Source organism: Polypterus senegalus, chromosome 17, assembly GCF_016835505.1.
Source record: "Polypterus senegalus isolate Bchr_013 chromosome 17, ASM1683550v1, whole genome shotgun sequence".
Taxonomy (NCBI): Eukaryota; Metazoa; Chordata; class Cladistia; order Polypteriformes; family Polypteridae; genus Polypterus; species Polypterus senegalus.
Window position 1 is genome coordinate 98,002,406 of NC_053170.1, and position 20,055 is coordinate 98,022,460.

Consider the following 20,055-nt stretch of genomic DNA (forward strand, 5'->3'; position numbering starts at 1 on the left):
AGCAATGCACAGGTTTAGTTAGGTGGCTTTTCCAAATACACACAAGTGGGCCAGAGGTGGACTGAGGCCTGGCCCAAGTTTGTTTCCGGCATTGTGCCCAGTGTTGCCGGGATAGGTGCTGGCCCCAGTGACCTTCAAGTGGATTAAAAGGGTGTGATCGAGGATGTCAAGACTTTTATAGTGGGAATGGTAGAGTGCCTCACTGATCCAGCCTTGTGTCTCGTCATCGTCTGTGTTGAATTTGCAGGCTTTTTCAGTTTCGGTGAGGTTTGTCTGCCGGTGCTCTGGTTTTTCCAAGTCAATTGTTTTTTTGCATAGCATTCTTCATAGTGTATAGGCTTAGAGAACTTATACAAGGCATTAACAGTGATTTGCTCAGCCTTGCATTGTTAACATATGTGAACGATAGCTAGATAGAAATGAAAGACACTGTATCATAGACAGACGTGAAAGGCTCTTATAACAGAGCCATGTTAAAGGCACTATATGAGATAGAAATGAAAGGCACTGTATCACAGATGGATATTTAAATAGACATCATATGAGATAGATTTGAAAGACACTGTAATACATAGCTGGCAGTGTGGTGTAGTGGTTAAGGCTTTGGAAGTTGCGAGTTCAAATTGCACTACTGACATCACTGTGCGACCATGAGCAGGTCACTTGGCCTGCCTGTGCTTCAACTGGAAAACCCAAAGAAATGGAACCAATTGTGTCATAAATGTTGTAGGTCACCTTGGAAAAAGGAGAAACTAGGACTTTACAGAACCTCAGGAAACCCAAAACTATTCCAACTGATGGATAAATGTAAATGAAGAAAACATGGAGAAAGGAATATCAATAAGATATGAAGAAGTCTTATTTTTATACTGTGCCATTTATTTAATATAACCTTTCCTTCAGGAACCTTCTTTGACATGTTAAATTATATAATAAAGCAAATGTAACTTTTCTTATCTTGTTTGTTCAGTCGATGCAAACTTTATTTCAAGAAAAGCCAACAGACAGATTAAGCTCTGTAACGCTGAAATTGTTCTGAGATTTCTCAGGTAAGGATGACAGATGTTTTGAGATAAGGCAGTTCTACTCACTAGTCCTGGCACCAGGGACTGGTGATGTGCTGCATGTTGATTAGCACATGCAAGCAAGAATTTCACTGTTGTCTATACACACGACAATAGTGAAAGTATACATTTAAAGACCTTATCTATCATATCTATCAAATAAGGAAGACAGACATTTGAGGGAAGGTGGTCCTACTCAGCAATCATGGCAAGGTGTTGCATGTTGATTATAAGAACTGTACTCTATGAAAATAATGACCTAATTAGCCTGTAAAATGCTTGTAACTGAGCAAATTTTAATTTCCAAAATCAAATCAGAGCAAAATAACTGAGATATTGCCATTTGACAATGGAGAATAAGAAAGTAAAAATAAATCTGCAGGATTTGTGGAGAACATAAACCCCTGGGGGTCCACAGTTGGTTGTAACAGACAAAGTCACAGTTCTGTTGACCTGGACCAACTGGCAGCTCTGCCCCTACTGGCCATTCTTTGTATCAAAAGAAGATTAAATCCTTACACAGTTGATGCCAAGATCCGCCGTCTCTCTGGTGTCTCTTCTCATGGACTCTGGCAATAGCAAGATTTGGAGAATAGAAACTGAACAGAGGAGGGTCAGTAACAGTTCTGAACGGCTGCCAATCTTGTATTTTTGTATGCTTAACTAACAAAAGAGACTAACTGAGTTGGAAGCTGCTAGGGCAGGCTCTGGGCCCCCATCACCCTTTATTGGGTTAAGTTTGCTTGGAAACGTTACACCTTAGGAACATGATCAATTTAAGGTGGGCTGTCTTGAGGCCTGTAGCCTCACCGTCAAGCTGTCTGCAGTGGTGTGAACACACCTAACAGGAGGAAAATGAAACCTTAATGCATTGCTGCTAGAGGTCAGAGCATGATTGCTTACAAATTTCTCCAATGCGAGTACAGGCTGGAGTGACATGTTGAGTCAGATGTGAAAATGAAATCTGTGTACCGATATGTTTATATCACCTTTCCCAGAAGGCACCATTCTAAGTCCTTTTAGAGGAACAGTACAATTTACTTCATGTTTCACTGGAGGTGAAGTGATCCACACAAAGTCACACAGTAATCACTAAGGAAGCCGGTACCTATACCATTATGATTCTTTTATGGAGCCTTGTAAGGTTGACCCCACCTTAAGGTGCCATACTGTGACAGCACACCCCTATGTGAGCACTGGCTGGTAAACTGACTCACTCTGGGTCATTCTTTAACCTTAACTATGTACCTTTGGGGATTTATATACAGGACTACTGTGCAAAGTGACCATCCATCACAAAGCAACCGAAAAGGACATAACCTTTATTTTTATATTCAGCTGGTTCACTGGGCTTGCTTAGTGCCAGTCTGAGAGTCGCTGGTGGAAAGTGAGCCCATATCCTTATGATTTGGTTAGAGAGACAGAAGTTGAGAGGTGAGGTAGCTACCATAAACACACTAAGCATAGAGAGTTCCAGTGTGTTACATGTTGATTAGCACATGCAAGTCAGAATGTGACTGGACTCGGTACATATAACAATAAGGACCCCATAAACCGGTTTAATACAGCTATTTTTATATTTCTACAATTCGAAACACTAGGGAGTCAACTACTTAATAATTTGTGTATTGTGTCTTTTTATAGTAAACACCACTGCAATACCTTTTAGAGGTACAGTAGAGCAAATAATCAATCCTCTGTGGAAGTTAACACTAATGATATATTTTATTTATATACAGTAGCTCTTTAATGCTTTAACTTGATTTAATAGATTTCCTAATAGATTTTTAATAGATTTAATAGATTTAATAATATCCCAAGAGCATTTACTGTGACAGTACATTCATTTCTATATTATTTTAACAATCTCAGCAGTGGCAGGTGAAGTGACATGCTCAAGGATACACAAGTAATGGATGAGGACTGAATCAGCCTTACACTTCAGTCTTTAGCCACTAGGGGGCAAACTAAGTAATCATTTCTTATAGGGCACCTTTATGCAGTGAACCAAACCAGTGCTCTTTTAACAAATCAGTATTTTAGGTAATGGGGACCAAATTGTTTCAATACAAATTACTAGTTTTAATATTATACCTTTCCACAATGTAGCGAAAACAACTCACAGTTACATTTGTTTAAAATATTGCTTACAATAATATCCCTGGCAGGTGAACTGACCAACCACACGTCGCTCTCTGAATCAGTGATGACAACTGTACCAGCAAGCTTCTGCTTAATACTACAATATTTTAGCCACTAAGGGGCACACTACAGTGACTGATAACTTTTATATAGCAGCTTACAATAGCGAGCGCCAGATCATTCATTTACAACTATAGCAGCACATATAGAGTCAATATTCAACATTTTCACATGCAGGGGCTCCTTTGCTTTAATTTGGTTTAGTATTGCTCCAGGAGCACTGTACAATGGCTGACCCTGCATTCTGACCCCCAAAGGTCATGCGAATAAACAGTCTCCCCTTGGGGATTAACACAGTGTACCAAAAACATAATACCGTCATGATATTGAACCATATCACAAGAGCTTAAATATCATTTAAATGATGGGACAGTAGCACTGCTGCCTCACACCAAGATGGCGGAAGTGAAGGTCCTGGGTCCTCCCTGCATGGATTTTGCATGTTTATCCTGTTTCTATATGGGTTTTCTCCAGGTGCACCAGTTTCCTCCTAGAGTCGAAATTCATGCAAGTTAGGTGGATTGACAATACTCAATTGGCCTTAGTGTGTGGGCCTGTGTATTCATCCTACAATGGACTGTTGCCTTGTCCAGGAATTATTCCTGCCTTATACGCAATGCTTTCTAGGATAGACTTCAGCTTCCCCTGCGACCCTGCTCAGGATGTAGCGGGTTTGGAGAATGACTGAATAAATGAATGAATGATCATTTAAAATGCTCTGTTAAACAACTGGCTCACTATGGGATACACAGGGAGCAATGGGCAAGGGACTGAATTAGTAGGCATCTGCTTTGCAGTCCAGCCTTTAATCACTAGGGGAGAGAATAACAAAATATAACTTGTACACATCACCTTTCTGTAGTGGTCATGATACTCAAGTGGCAGTAGTTAATGTTGAAAGGTAATTTAAATGTTTATAACAAAATTCCCAAGATTGCTTAAACCATGGGGGGCTGCAGCCTATTTTGGAAGCATCAAGTGTAAGACAGGAAACACATGACATGATACCAGGCCATCAAAGTCCCCCCTCCATGAGCACAACCATAAAGAGCCAAAATAACGCCACTGACCCACTTTTGAAATGTGTGAGAAAAATCCGAGAGCCAAAAAAAAAAAAAAACAAAACAAAAGCATTAATCAACACCCCCACTGCGTTTCCCTAATTTACAGCCGTAGCTGCTGAAACATGTCTACAATGTGCAATTAGGGGACCGCTATATAGTCCAGCACTTGTGTCAATGCAGGTAGTCTGACTAAGACCTTTTATACAGCAACTTACCTTACGGAACATCACATTAATGTACTTTGCAAATGTAGTGGAGCATGAACACAGATGACAGCAATCCAAAACTTTAGTGAGTAATGAGCTACATTTTTATTTTGAATTTAGAAAGTGCCTTTTTTCTAATAAAAACACGACCACAAAGGACTTTTCAGGTTCAGTATACTCAGCTCTGTATTCTTACAGTGTGGGCTCTGGCAGAGTCTCTGACCGCCTTAGAAGAAGTTGTCACTCTAGGAGAGACAGTTGCCTTCATCCAATCAGCTTTAACGTTTGCTTCTGTTGTCATAAATTAGGGACTGCACGAAAAGGTGTAAAATATACTTTAAAAAAAAAAAAAAAACTTCATTTATTGTTCATACAAATATTAGTTATTTAAATCGATGAGGCATTTTCGTGCACGCAGTCCCACTATTATGAAGTCAGAGGCTATCTTTAAAGTAAGGTCATTGAAGGTGAATAACAACTCTGATGCATTTCCAGAAACAACAGATATCCAAGGAAATGTGATCTCCCATTACAGCAAGCTTTTGCCCAACAGTCTTGTGCTTTGAATTGCTAGGTAGGGTTTATAGGGTAATTATTGTTATGTGCACAGAGCACAGTGAAATTCTGACTTTGGTTTGGGGCGTCGGTCTTCCTTACCTACAAAAACTTAGAACACAACTTGGATGACTGTCTACTGCGGCATTCAAACGCAGATGGCACTAAGCTGTATTTGCATGTACATTTCACGTAGCGCCTCTCATATCTGTTGGCCCATCTATTGCCTATGATATCGGTCTGTACAATTCAACTCCGTTTATTCCTCCTATCCTATTAGACAGGTTCATATTAATAAGAACATTAAAGCACAGGAACACACAGCACCATACGACTGTAAACACCCCACTAATAAATCTCACAAGTGAAGCGCATTGATTAATAATTCAAAGTCATTGGGCCAGTTCATATTTCATATGCACACTTGTGCGGGAGGACGCCATTTTTGTTGATGACTGTGTGTGCTAGGAGAGGGTGATATAGCAGCTGATCGGGTACACCAGATGAAATTTTACTTTTGGCATGGATTTCATAATAAATGGTTTACTGGTGTGCCAAGATTTAGGGGAAAACACTGTATGCAAAAGGAAGTGAAAAATGTAATTTTGGGTTGGTCAGGAGTTTTGTAAAGGTATTTTTTTGTGTATGAACTTGTATGTGAACTCAGTGTGATGAGTGAGCCTAGCCCTTAAAAATACTACCCAGAGTGATGTGTGGATCAACCTGATCCATGAGGTGATGGAAACAGGACGGAAGAACACAAAATAGCCAAGTTTTATGATAGTTTGCTTGGCAGCAGTGACACGATTGAACATGTGTGAAAGACACATACTTACTATTAGTTCAGTGGGTTATCTGCAATCAAATCTACTTGAGTAGCAGAATGTTAAGAAGTGTTCACATGGATAAGAGGCATACTAGTGTGCAACATGAATCAGTAGTACTCGTTTAAAAAAATATTTCAGATTGAAAAGTATTTATAAATACATTATAGTGGTACAGAAACTGTCAGAAGTTTTAATAACACCACAATATAAAATTTTTGGTCATGCTGCCCACTTCTATGTGCAATGAATGAGTGCACCAAAAAAATATTACAAGGGTATGAGGCTTCGAGAAAGATGCACAAACCAGACCAGGGCCTTCTCTAGTGTGCCAAGAAACAGGTCTCACCCCAGGCCGTCTGACCGTAAGGTCTACTTGGCAGGCTTCAGCTAGTCCAGGTCCTAAAAATGGGGAAATGACTGAAAATCCCCTATGTGGGAAAGAAACCACAAAATAGATAGATAGATAAATAACCACCACACATAAAACACGTCCGGCTTGGAAGTACAAGCCCAAAACAGAACCTAAATACAGACAATAAAGAAGCACAAAATTGCATAAGGAAAAAAAATTAGGCATAAAAGGATTCCAGAGAAAACAAGTCTCAATATGTTTTCCAAGCAGAACCCACAAAACCAAAATCTGGAAACCAGAAAATTCAATACTTAAAAAACAACACGTTCACATTGACTGTGCATGAGCGGCTAGCAATACGCAAACACCTAAACCAGGACACTTCCACCGAGCAGCCGAAACAAGCATATGCAAGCTGTGCAGCAACAGCTTTATTATAAAGACAGCCATGTACTTACCGTCTACATGTAGACGTTGACGCTTCAGGTTTGTGGGACCTTGCAGACTGACTGGAGCCACACTCACTGATGTTATATGGTGCCTTTTCTGTAGCGACCGCAGTGCTGTTCTGAGGCATTTTCTAGACATAAAACAGTGGTTTCCACATAGCTGCAATAGAAGAGAATGAATTGGTTCAGTCACGGTCACAAAAGGGATCAATGACAGGGATTCAACTGAACCTTGCATTTTACAGTCCACTATTCACAATGGCAATACAACAGAACACAAAATGGTTTGCCTATTCTTATAACTTAGTAACCCAGGGATGAGGTTTGAACCTGTGGCAACTTTGTCTCGGGTGCTTCTTTATTATTAAGCATTTCTTTGGATATGATTTCAGTCAGCACAGTGTTTCGGGACTTGCAGATACAGCCCTACACTGTGCTAATATGCAAGTTCATAAGAGTCGCCTCCCCAACCATTTTTGCATGGCACACTAGAGACGGCAAATTGAATTTTGCAAGCAAATGGCTATAAATCGCAGAGGTTTGTTAATGATCAGCAAATCACAAGTCAGATAGATAATTTACAGCACACAAGCATGCAGTAGCATTCCCACATGGCCACCGAGGACAGCCACAGCAACGTGAGAGCAGATGCACAGTCAGCCAGCAGCTCCCCTCCGCCCTGAATGTAAATGAACTCTTTGCTTGTTATGCTTTGCTGTCGGCTACACCATGCCTTACCAGAAAAGTATTATAGCCGGATTGTTAAATGTACAGTATGTGGTGTTGGGGTGGCATGGATTATACAGTTTTTTTTTTAAAGAAAAAGTGGGGTGGAGATAATGCCACATATTTAAAATAAAAACTTGCTGCAACACAAAAGGGTCGCCTTTAATTCATCGATTCTTCAGCCTCCCCCATTTTTGCCCCAAAGGTAGCACAGTTGCATGAAAGCTGCTCAAGAGATTCCTTTCTCATAATTAGCGCTCATTATTTCACAGTACATCATGCACTTCTTCCTTAGCACTGCCTAGTAAAGGGCCTTCATATAATGAAGCAAGTGATGTCTTGCTTTTAACCTTTTTGCAATGGCTGTGAAGCACAAAGAGCGGATTTCTACAGCTCAGTCTGCGAGTAAACACTCTTAGGGGAACAGGGGATGGGTTCCAGTCAGCCAAGGTGCGAAAACCCAGCATATATTGAACAAGGGTGGGTACACATTTGAGGAAGATTATCTATTCATGTATCCATGGCGGAACAAAAATGCACTCTGCCTCTGCAAAGTGTGGCATGCACTTAACAGATGGCGGTAGTTGGTATAGAACCGGTGACACTTCAAGAAGGGAGGCAGAAGACTGAACAGTTGTGTTCAACCATCCCAGCAGACACTTTGGCGAGCGTTTGTCACTCACTTGTCAGTGGAGCCTGTGAGCGTTAACCGTGTGCGTCTACAAAATGAGCCTTTCTTTAAAAAAAAATGCATGTTGCAGTTCAAGCTTATTGTCACACACACCGAGTACAATGTGTGAAGCATATTTATACACTGTATGGGATTGCACGTCTAGCATGGATTTGCCAAGGATAATGATCGTGCGGAAAAGGCAGAATATAAAGAAATGACTCCACAACAAAAGCTTCTTTGCAATCCAACGTGGGCAAACTGGATCTACCAGAGGGGGATGAACAGTATAAATGAGGTGCAAGGCTGGATTAAGACCCCCACAGGTCACTTGGTGACTTAGCTTCTTAAAAGAGAGTTGGTCATATTTTTAACAATGCAGTGCTCTGACACTGGGTCATTTAACGCTGTGCGGTATTTCTCACTTATGATTTTTGCAGACTTGATCTCTTCAAACAGTGTGACCTCTCGCATACTTGATTGTTCCGTAGTCGGTCATTTCGATGATGGATATACCATCATGGGGATTACTGGTGAAAACGCCCTAATGGGCAAGCACCCTGAACGCCCAGAAGGCAGGTGTGCCCAGATTAGGTGAATACTCCTGTGTCTGTGAGATCATGGCGCCCTATTTATTTCCCCCAGAGTCTACGAAAAATACTTTAACATTCTATTTTTTTTGTTAAAGCATTTTATTGATTTTATTAAAACCAAATAACATTCCATACAAGCAAGTCAAGTTTAACAAAAATAGGTTCAAAACAAATCAAATACTTTAACATTCTAAAACGTGTCTAACCCAACTGAGGGCCATGATGGGCGAGAGGATGTTCGGTCTCAAGGCAGGGTGCAAGTCCACTGCAGGGACCATTCACTCAGACTCCTGAACTCATATGGAGCCAATCTTGAATTGGCAGGCAGCTTCTCCAGTGCAGATTTAGGAGAAAAACTGAAGTACTTATAGGAAAACTTACAGACACAGGGAGACTGAGCTAGCCCTCCATGGTCAAAAACTGCCACCCAGGAGGTGGGGTTGCAGTTCTGCCCAAGATACAATAGGGAAAAGATCACATACAAAATTAAGAGGAGACCAGCAAAAACCACTGCTTAACTCTTTAACAGAGAGATGACTATGGTTTTCTGGGAACACTTTTTCATTACCATGAAGGTGTAAAGCAGTGGACTGGACCCTGAAAAGATGCAAAAGGAGGAGATGTCTTCTTTTGCATTACATGGCAGAGCACATTCAGACAAGACTTTAACGCCATTGGCATGGACTAGTAGGAGGGGGAAAAAAATGTCGCTCAAGACCACAAACGATGAAGATGGCTAACCGATCAATACTCCAAACAGAGTGGGACTTCCACCTTGTCACTATGTCTGTTTGAGTGAACACGGACGGGCAAAAAAAGAAAATGTATCCATTTCAAATTAAATCAACAACACACTGAAGTGTTCAGAAAGTGAAGTGGTCTAAATATTTTTTGAATCCAATGTGTGTACAGTATGTATATAATCAGTGAATGGTGTATAAAATTTTAATGGATCTGAAACAAGTGGCATTTTACATAACCAGAGCTGATTTGTGGTTGACTAAAACATTGGAAATATGCCTGCACATAACAGTTCATATGCATGCAAACAGTATAGTTTCCTCAAAAATGTGGAGAAGCAACTGCTGAAGGACCGAGTGTTGCACTGGCCGCCTGTAGCTTGCAGGAGAAGCAGCACATTTTCAAGATTACAGGGCAAAAGTCACAAATGTTATTGTTATTAGTGACTGAACCAGACTTCAGTGCTTTGGCCGTAGGCTACACTTGGCACTCAGTGAACATCCTTTGGCATTTAATAGTAAGCATTGCATACCATGGAGACTATACTGTTGCACTATTATCATTTCTTATATGACAAAAAAAAGCACACAAATTGTACAATTTGGAAAAAACATACAAGTTGTACAATTTTATTGAGATATCTCAATGAAAATTACACTTTCCTGAAAAATTTGAAGGAGGAGGATGCCAAGGACGCCAGGTACTCATCTGTACAGGAAGGCTTTTAGCTCTACCTGACTTTATTACCCTTCTTTCAGTTTACCTCTATGTCAAGATGTAACCTGCATGTGTGTACTAGACCATCGATTATGTTGTCCGTTAGGCTTTTCTCTGAATTTACTATCGTACTCTTTATCTGGTTTAGTACAATGCTACTGTACTGTATACCCTGCCATTCTTAAACTCTGTAAAGAGCCTTGAGCATGGGAAAGGCGCTATATAAATAAAACGTACTATTATTAATGTGCAAATACTGTGAACTTGAAGTATTTAGACAGCACATTATATAAATGGCGCAAGGCCAGCATCGCAGGACCTCCCTGCATGGAGTTTGTATGTTCTCCCCATGTCCGCATGCATTTCACCAGTTGGTCCAGTTTCTTCCCACAATCCAAAAACATGCAAGTTAGGGGAACTGTCGTTAAGGTCCAGGCGATACTGGATTGTGTTCACCCTGCAATGGACTAGCACCCCATTCAGGGTTTGTTCCTGCCTTGCACCCTTTGCTGGCTGGGATAGGATCCAGCTCTCCTACCCCTTGACAAAGCAGTTAAGAAAATGACTGACTGACCCGTACAACAGAACTATCAGGGTCTGCTTACATTAACATTTTAATTTTACATTACAATCATTTAAGATTTATTACCAGCTTTGATTTCATAAACACATGCAACTTTTGCTTTCTTAATATGGCAGGTTGGGTGAATGGGAGACACTAAATTGGCTTTAGAGTGTGTGGGCCGGTGTTTGCCCTGTCCAGGGTTTGTTCCTGCCTTGTGCTCTATGATGGTTGGGATAGGCTCCAGACGACTCTGGTGGCTCGGAGGCTAAGGACGTGTGCTGGTATCCAGAAGGTTGCCGGATCGAATCCCTGTTGCTGCCAAAAAGAGATCCTACTCTGCTGGGCCCTTGGGCAAGGTCCTTAACCTTCAATTGCTCCAGGGGCGCTGTACAATGGCTGACCCTACGCTCTGACCCCAAGGGGTATGCGAAAACTAACAAATTCCTAATACAAGAAATTGTAAAAGGTGAAATAAAGAAAAAAAAAAAACCTATTCATGACTAAGTGGGTTTGAAAATGACTAATCCAGCATTTACCAATTTCACACTAAAAATTTTGCAAGTGGCTCCCTACTAAATGGGGATTCTATGGTACTGTGGAGAATATAGGCACAAAAAAAAATAAAAATTGAAACATTTAGAAGCAATTTTTATCATATTCTAAATCACATGATCTTGAGCAAAAGCCAAACCCGGCAAGCACAATTGGCCCAACAGGGTACCAGTCCATCACAGGGTGAACACACACACAGGCCAATTGAACGTTGCCAATCCACCTAACCTGCATGTGTTATGACTGTAGGAGGAAACCAAACCACCCAAATGAAACCCACGGACACAGGGAGAACATGCAATCGCCACACAGAAAGGACCCACGATGTGAACCCTAGTCTCCTTATGGTGTGGCAGCAGCACTACCACTGCACCACTATGATGCCCAGAAATCTTATTAATACAAAATCACCTCATATTCATAATTACTGCCCTTGAAATAGTCTCAAACACGATTACGTTTGAAATTTGTCATTTTGACCTACTGGGTGGAGCTCTTAGAACAGGGGTGGGCAAATTCAGTCCTGGAGGGCTGCAGGTTTTTGCTCCAACCCAGTTGCTTAATTAGAAAACAATCTGTGCCAATAATATAATTTGATAGCTTGTTAGTGCTTTAACTCTGCCATATCAGGCCATTCTCATATCCAAGAAGTTCTTTCCCTTTGTAAGGATATCATCTAAATGATTTGAAGGCTAAAATGGAGTAATAGTCAATCTGTTACTTTTTTCTCTTCACTTTCCTTCCAAGTATTTAATTAAAGCCAATAGTGCATGATAAAAACACACAGGTGTAAATGGTAACAAGCTAAATGGAGAAAAGCTGCTTTCTTTTGTCATTTGAATCTTATTGCTAATAAGGGCTGATTAAAAACCAAGAGAACAGCTGTTTAAGACTAAAACAAGCAATAAGGTTTCAGAATCGTAACGAGCGAGACAACTAAAGTGAAGCACAAGTGTTACTTGAGCAATAAGTGCTTCTTAAGCAATTGGGTTGGAGCAAAAACCTGCAGCTACTGCAGCCCTCCAGGACTGAATTTGCCCACCCCTGTCTTAGAGGGTAAATAAAAATATCAAAAACAAGGTCATATTCATAACTGGAAACCTTCAAATAGCATAAAACGACACTCCACCCTCCTACATCATCCATCCATTTTCCAACCCGTTGAATTCGAACACTGGGTCACGGGGGTCACCTGGAGCCAATCCCAGCCAACACGGGGCGCAAGGCAGGAAACAATCCCCGGGCAGGGCGCCAGCCTAACCGCAGCTCCTACATCATCAATCCCCATATGTTAGAAGTTTGAAGTTGGTGCGGCTTCACAGCTTCAAGTCCTTCTGGTCAGGTGTGCTGAAGAAACCGATTGGTTTACTAACTACTTAACGGATTTGGATCTGGTTAGTTCGCTTGGAGTATCGATTTATTTGCGGAATCCGAGAGACACGCAGCGGAGCGAGGGGTACAGAGAGCGGGTCCTCAGGTTGTGTACCTTACCGCCGCTTAGGTAGCAAGCGAGAGAACTACTTAACGGATTTTGATCGGGTATTTTTTTCCTATAATTTTGCTTGAACATTCCAGGTGATTTTTCAGCTTCTCTCAGTGCGCTAAGAATTACAGTTCGCTTGCATGAACGAGATATTCTTGCTAATCCTGAGAGCAGGGGGAAGCCTGACGTCAGGAGTGAGGAGCCGGGCAGGGCCCTCCTCCCAGTCCCGTTTCACTTCTACGCGGGCAGAGCCGGCTAGTAATAAATAAATAATACATTTATATAGCGCCTTTCCCATGCTCAATTCGCTTTAGAAACAACAGCGGGGCATGGTACATTAGACACAAGTATTTTCTGCACAGAACACTATAGCTGTTAAATACATGATATACAAAAGCATTAAAATAGAATAAAAAGACAATAAACCAGAGTAAATACTAAATTCAATACTAAAAGGACCTGAACATACAGCATTTCTGATATAACATAAATTAGCCTGAGCATCTAAGCAGAGATGTGTCCTTCCATGACAAGGAGAACTGCCGAAGTACGGATGACCAACCCAACCCTAATGCCCCCACCCCAATTTCATTCAAACTAAAGAGTGCGATATTTGTGTATTTACACACCTGACAAAAAGGCAGAAAGCCCCTGCAGTGCCAGCTCTTGTTCTGCTTTTCACAACGCTGCGGCCTTTGCTATTCCTTTTTCCTGCTTTCTAGAATTTCGAGGTTTTCATTTTCTCCTCAGTGTTCTTCAGACTTCTTTGCTCATTATTACACACAACGCTGCCTTACGGATAGAGACGTTACCCGAGCACGAAGAACACCTTCAGCAAGTCCATATCCTTGGTCACCAGTCCACTGTATTTTATTGATCCGCTGCATGCGAACGTGTGCGCGTCTTCCACAAAATAAAAACATAAATCCGTACCGGCAAACGCAAATAAGAAAAGGCGCCCAAAACCATGCGTGTCAAGGCCAAGTACGTCACCAACACGATGGCACAAGCATACACCAACCAGAGCCCGCGATGGAAGGGCGGGGCAAGAGCTGAAACCAATCAGTGACCGCGTTATCACTCACAAGCTCGGGGATGGTGGGGAAAACGAACTTTCAAGATGGCGTCTTAATGGCTAGGATCTCAACTTGGCTTTTCGTCAAATACAGACTTCTGCCCAGAAGGTTGTAGCAACTTTTACAGTCAAAAATGTATTCCAAATCACATCCTTCCCCAAGCAGTAAGTGTCTTCTCGCGGCGGAGTTTTCAAACGCTGGACTTTAGTTTCGCGCAAAAAAGTGGCTGCAAGGCATTTGGACCGATGATGGCGTTCGGTGCGACAAACTATATGGGAGAATGTCAAAGAAGGGGAAAGAAACTTACAGAGCAAAATGAAAGGACTATAAAGAGGACAAAGAAAGTAAAGAACCGAAAAGTACGTTAACGCCGCAGCATTCCGTCTGGGTAAGTAGGCCGAGAAGGAGCGTTTGTGTTGTTTGTGATTTATTGAAGCAAAAGTCAAACCAGACGGCTCCCGCTATCCAGGCAACCGTTCGAAGAGTCAAATTAAAGTCAGATTAGTAGTAACGCAGAATTTGTGGTGCATCGTACATTTTTTTTTTTTTAATGTATCGGTATCTCTGGCGCTAAACGAGCGTGTCACGGTGTCTGCGCTCCGATTTTTACAGAAACTGCTGTGGACAAAACGGAGTTGCTTACTTACAGTGTTATTGCTCTACAACTGCTGTCGTTCTGCTAGAATATACCGTATTTCTGGCTCCCCGACCCAAATAAGTTTCTTCTGCTTGTGTAATGGACGGACCAAACGACATAGGAACAAGAAGCAGGCTGGCTTAGCATTGAACCTCTGTTGGTATCAAAAAAAAAAAATACCCTCTTAACCGCGTTAAAATGTAACGAATTCTTTAAAATGTGTTTATAAGCATTTTGATATTGTCAGAGAGGGGATACAAAAATAATAAAGCGCTTTGTCCCGATGATCACATATTTATGCCCCGGGGCAAATAGAAAGACTTGATTTTAGCGGAGGTGCGTCTTCGTTTGACTCGGGTGATATGAATTGCTTATTAAACGGGAAATTGGAGGCTCGCAGTGCTGAATTCTTTTCAATTAAATTTGCAAACCGAGGCGCTTGATCTAATGATGGGCGTGTAGCTTTTGAGGCCTCTTCTTGATTGCGCAGGTGTTGTGACGAATCCCAATCCAATTGTCTATGTTGTGTCTACATTCATGCGTTTTCTATGGCATGATCTACATGGTAGTAGGTGGCATTTGAAGTGATTCCGACCTTCCAGTCTGGAGGGGAGGTTATTTCGACAGAGGTGATGTCAATATCCTAAAATCCTGCTGCAGTTACAATCGAATAAGATTGCCTAACTCTGAATGTGAAATACAAATACATGTGATCTTAACGATCTTCTAGGGCTTTCTCACTATTAGGATAGAGTCAATTAGTAGCACTTGCATGTCTGCCTTTAGAAAGATATAATAATACATTTTAATTGGTGTGGCCGAAAGCGCGATGATAGGGAATGAGCGGTGGGTATTTTCGACACATCACCTGTTAAAGATAAGAAGCTTCAATAGTAGTGACATCTGGTGGTTGATATAAATCATTGCAGCCACGACCTCGCACCTAAACCCTTGCTGACTGCATAGTTTCATTCGGAGAGGTGCACTAAAAGCGTAATCGTGTTGTCATTGAAATGTTGCAATTAATGTACTTGTTAGTGTAGGTGACGATTTCCTATAATAATGTTTAAATGGTGTATCCTAAAGAAGTACAACAACCGTTATGAATATTGTAACACCGCAGACGGCGCTCGCCAGCGCTGAAAGCTGATGACTCCCCCATCTTTTGATCGTTCATTTTTGGTAGGATACTCGCTGTTGCTGCTCGAGTTGGAATTCCAGTGCAAGTTTTTGTTGTTGTTGTTTTTTCTCACGTGTACGAAGTATCTATCTATAGGGGAAAGTATTGTAATCGTCCAAAGATTCGATGTAGAGATTTTAATGAATCCCTACGTTTTTTTAGACCTCTGTCAGTTCGAAAATACCATTTTTGGAATTGTGTATGTATGCAAACACGATAACTTGAGTAAGCTTTCACTTGGGTCAACCAAATTTTGCATAAACACAAAACGTAGATTTCTATCAGTTTTAGGGACATTTCCATTAACCGGAAGTGGTACTTTACCTTTTATTCATGCAGCTGCAGAGTCCGGTTTATTCAAGTTGTATAATAATTGTTCAGCTATTATTAATTTGATTTGTTGTTGATGGTTCCTTAGAGAGAGGTTAGGAGTACGCACCGATATAGTGCATTGCCGCACCCACCACACGACAAACCAACTCAGGATCCAGATTAGCACCCGAGTGCAGCCATGCAACGTGTGATACCTCAGTACCACACTAGTTCAGATGGAGTGGAACAGTGTGAGGTTTTTTTTATGGTGGCTGGAGTGCCAATTCTGCCTCCAACCCCCATGTTTTTCCCTGCCTATATGCAGGGATGGATGCAGATTAACCTCATACCCATAATGGATCGATTGCAGGTTGAGGGCATTGCTCAGGGGCCCAACAGAGCAGAGACAGAGACCCTTTTTGGCATTTTACGGGATTCAAACCGGCAATCTTCCGATTTGCCAGTGCAGATCCCAAGCCTCAGTGCCACCACTCCACCCAATGGTTCCTTAATGTACATAATATAAAAATATAATCATTGTCTTGCGGTTTACTCCTCAAATATCCGTCCCCATATCTGAGTATACAAGACTAGGGGAGACCACTCCCGATTTTTTTTTTTTTTTTTCTTTCTCGGCGGCTCCCCTTGCAGCTGGTACTGAAGATGCTTGTTTGCATGATGGGGTGCCAGTACACTCTGTTGATGAATCATCCCCAAACTGATGCCACTTGTCGGTGCCGTTTCAATAGCAATGTAAACGGCAAGAATCCGTTTACACCCGGGCCTGGTGAACACATGCACAGTACTACAATGCATTATAAGTCAGCGAGTCTTTATTGTGTGATGGGTTTTTCATGGGAGAGGTTTTTAGCTACGAGACAATGTGAAACATGAATATTTTTCTGTCAGCAGTTGGGGAATAATTGCACTAAGGGGAAAAGAGAAGAATACCAGGGTTTAGAAAATTCGGTCGTGGATGTGGACACATACAAAGGTGTTCAGAGAATGTGCATACAGTAGACTAGAGCAGGGGATCCTAAACATTTTAAGTCTTGTTCCCCCAAAACATTGAACGCCCCCCCCCTAATATAAATCCAGTGCTGCATGGTCTTGTATTCTTGGTTACTCTTGACAGTAGTCACACAGTATGATTTAAGATAATAGTAGACCTTTTATATTGTCTGATGTACCCAGCGACTCATTCCAAACTAGTGCTCAACTTGTCTTAGGGAGTGGTCTGTGTTTGAATGAGAGCTGACAACCAATGAATGCTCATCCGGAAGTACAATTGATATAATTCAGCAATGAGGACTAAGGAATGCCGATGTTTTTGGACCTCCTAAATGGAAGAGAAGCTCATTTGTTTGTCGTGTTTTATGTATCTCCACAGAATAGGAAAAGTAGGTGGAGATTATGGCTGAAACTGCTGTAACGGTTATTCCTTCGTACAGCAGTGGCTACATCACTCGGCATGCTCTTGGTCCTCACGAAAGGGTTATGCATGGCGGCTCTGGAAGGCAGGCACTCGGACGTGAAGTGACATGCCCAGCCATTTTCAGCCCTTCAAACTGACATGGTATTGGCAACTTCAGTCAAAATCACGTAATGTGACATCGGCTATAGATACCGATGAAAAAATTTTTGTTTAAAGCATTGTAAAAATTCTAAAATCTTTACATCAAATTAAACTGTAACATCAATTAAAGTTGTATAATTTACAGTTGCATTTAGTGACCCTTTTTTTCCCTGGTGTCAGGTGGGGTTTTTTTTTTTTTTTAACCTCTGACAACCTGGTTTCTCCTTCATTATTTCAACAAGGTGCTGGAAACATTTCTTAGGGTCCATACTGACTCTTCAGCATTGTGTAGTTGAGCTGCTGTTGTGTTCATTCTTTTTATTATATTTTGTTATCCATTTGAAAAAGGTAAACTACTGTATGACAAAAAAGGGTTGAAGCATAAAATCGGCAGTGATGCTTAGGTACCCTGTGGCATTCAAATAGAGCTTGAATGTTATTAAGAAGTCTAATGTGTGTCAAGATAATATTCACACACCATTACACTAGCAGCTGCAGTACGTACCAGTGGCACAAGTCAGGCCAGACTGATGGATTCATGTTTACATGAACCTCTGACCCAGACATCTGAGTGGTGCAGCAAAAGTGGACATTCCTCAGACAAGCTGACATTTTCTCCAGGCTTCAACTGAGCAGTTTTGGCCATCGTCATGCACCCTCTGTAGAAGTGGAGCCTGGCCTCTGCTGTAGCCCATCTGCTTCAAGGCCAGCATGTAATGCATTCCGAAATGCTCTTTAGTACGCCACTATTATACGTTGCTGTTATTTGAGGAGTTGTGGTCATTCTGTTAGCATCAACAAATCTGGCCTCTCTTATCTGACTTCTCTCATTAACACAAGTGCTACTTTTTTTTGGCTCTCGTCCCATTCCCAGTAAACACCAGAAACTGTATTGTGCAAAATCTCCCGGAAGGCCAGCTGCACCTACCACATCTGCCACTGACAATCCTACCACATAGTGGCTTAGATCACGGGTTACCCATGTGACCACTAGGGGGCGTCACAGCACCCCAACACTATTTCACTGATTCAGCCAAATAATGTTAACAGATTCCTTATACAGGCCTCTCCTCAAAAACTCCAATGCCAGTTAAACACAACCAATGTTGAATATTCTTTTACACTTTCCGTGACCCGACCTCAGATAAGCAGAATAGGATGGATGGACTCCTTACACACCTCCCAACAAACTTTGTCCACCTCCTCCACACTCCGACTCTCCCTACAGATGAGGCGGCTCACTTTTTATGCCAGACTTTGGAATACTTCTGGTTCTTCAGTATTCCACTGTGGAAGCATTTCCGGGTCAGGCGGAAGCCCCTCAAAGTGAGGATAGTTCTCCCCTACAGCTTCCCCGGGAGCCACCTCTGGCACCCAACAGGACTACAATTTCCAGCATGCATATGGGTGCCTGAATTTGTGTACCTGGCCAAGAGTGCTGCCTCAAAGTGTATCGAGGGTCTGTACAGCCTATGGTATTTTCCCCCAAATCCATCCATTGTGAATGTGAATTTCCCCTTGGGGATTAATAAAGTATCCGTCTATCCATCTATCTATAACACCGTCCAGTAAATGGGCACACCATCCATTCCGACCGGCACCTCAGTCCAATGCCATCTCCTATCCCACCCGTTTAGAATAGTTGGTAAAATGGCTGAATCTCTTGTCCAAAGTGGTCTGCGTGTTGTGTGGTCACAACTCAAGCTATGAAGTTGGCTGCTTGGAGGAGAGAGTGACTAACAGTAAGGAGCAGGTGGACCTAATAAAGTGGGCAATGAGTGTATAGAACATGTAGGATTTGTTTTATTTTTTTTAATATTACATTTTTTGTTTGTTGCTATTTGCTAGTTGAAAAACATAATGATGTTTTCTTTTTTATGCACAGTAAGTGGAAGCGTGCTTGATAAGAATAGAATGGGAGAAAGAATGCACAATAATCTTAATTATGTTGTTTGCTTTTTGTCGATCTGCATTTTTGCCAGTAGTTTTTTGTGGTTACTGAAAGTGAGTCATAATACTGAATTGTCATGCTAAAATTAATGATTTAGCAAAAGATTGTCTGCTGAGACGGCCAGGGTGGTATCTTGCTGCCAATTCCTACACTCCCTGCTCTACTTTGCTGCTGTTCAGTGCTGCTTAGCTCATTCCCACCTGCTTTCTCAGGGATAAATCACATTTCACTGGTTTCTAGACTATATCAAAAATGTTCCTGAAATTGTAACTTCTTTAGCTTATTTCATTTATGAATTGTGCCTGTTACACACAAAGTGAATACAGGGTGGTCCAGATCTAATTATGCAGATCCAGATCGTCTGGATGACTTTGATTTAGGTGGGGACGATTCCAGTTCGGCACAAAGACGATTCTTCATGTCGTCAGTTCGCACACTTCTCGATGGTCTGGGATTTGTCGGGTGATTTTCTATGTAATAAACTTAAGATATAGCGTAATAAAAATTACATAATTAGATCTGGACCACCCTATAACAGCTATAACTGCAAAATATGC

The 20,055-nt window shown here is 41.6% G+C and overlaps 1 protein-coding gene and 1 long non-coding RNA gene across 4 annotated transcripts in view; one reads left to right on the forward strand and one right to left on the reverse strand.

Annotated features, from left to right (window-relative positions):
- Window positions 1–20,055, forward strand: part of LOC120517656 (protein shisa-6) — a 196,250-nt gene that overhangs the window by 12,767 nt on the left and 163,428 nt on the right. The gene's annotated exons all lie outside the window — the stretch shown is intronic.
- On the reverse strand, window positions 2,877–14,479 carry LOC120517659. Its single transcript, XR_005631076.1, has 3 exons — window positions 13,396–14,479; window positions 6,729–6,879; window positions 2,877–6,346 (listed from the first exon to the last, which is right to left on the reverse strand). It is a non-coding gene; the product is annotated as an uncharacterized LOC120517659 (long non-coding RNA).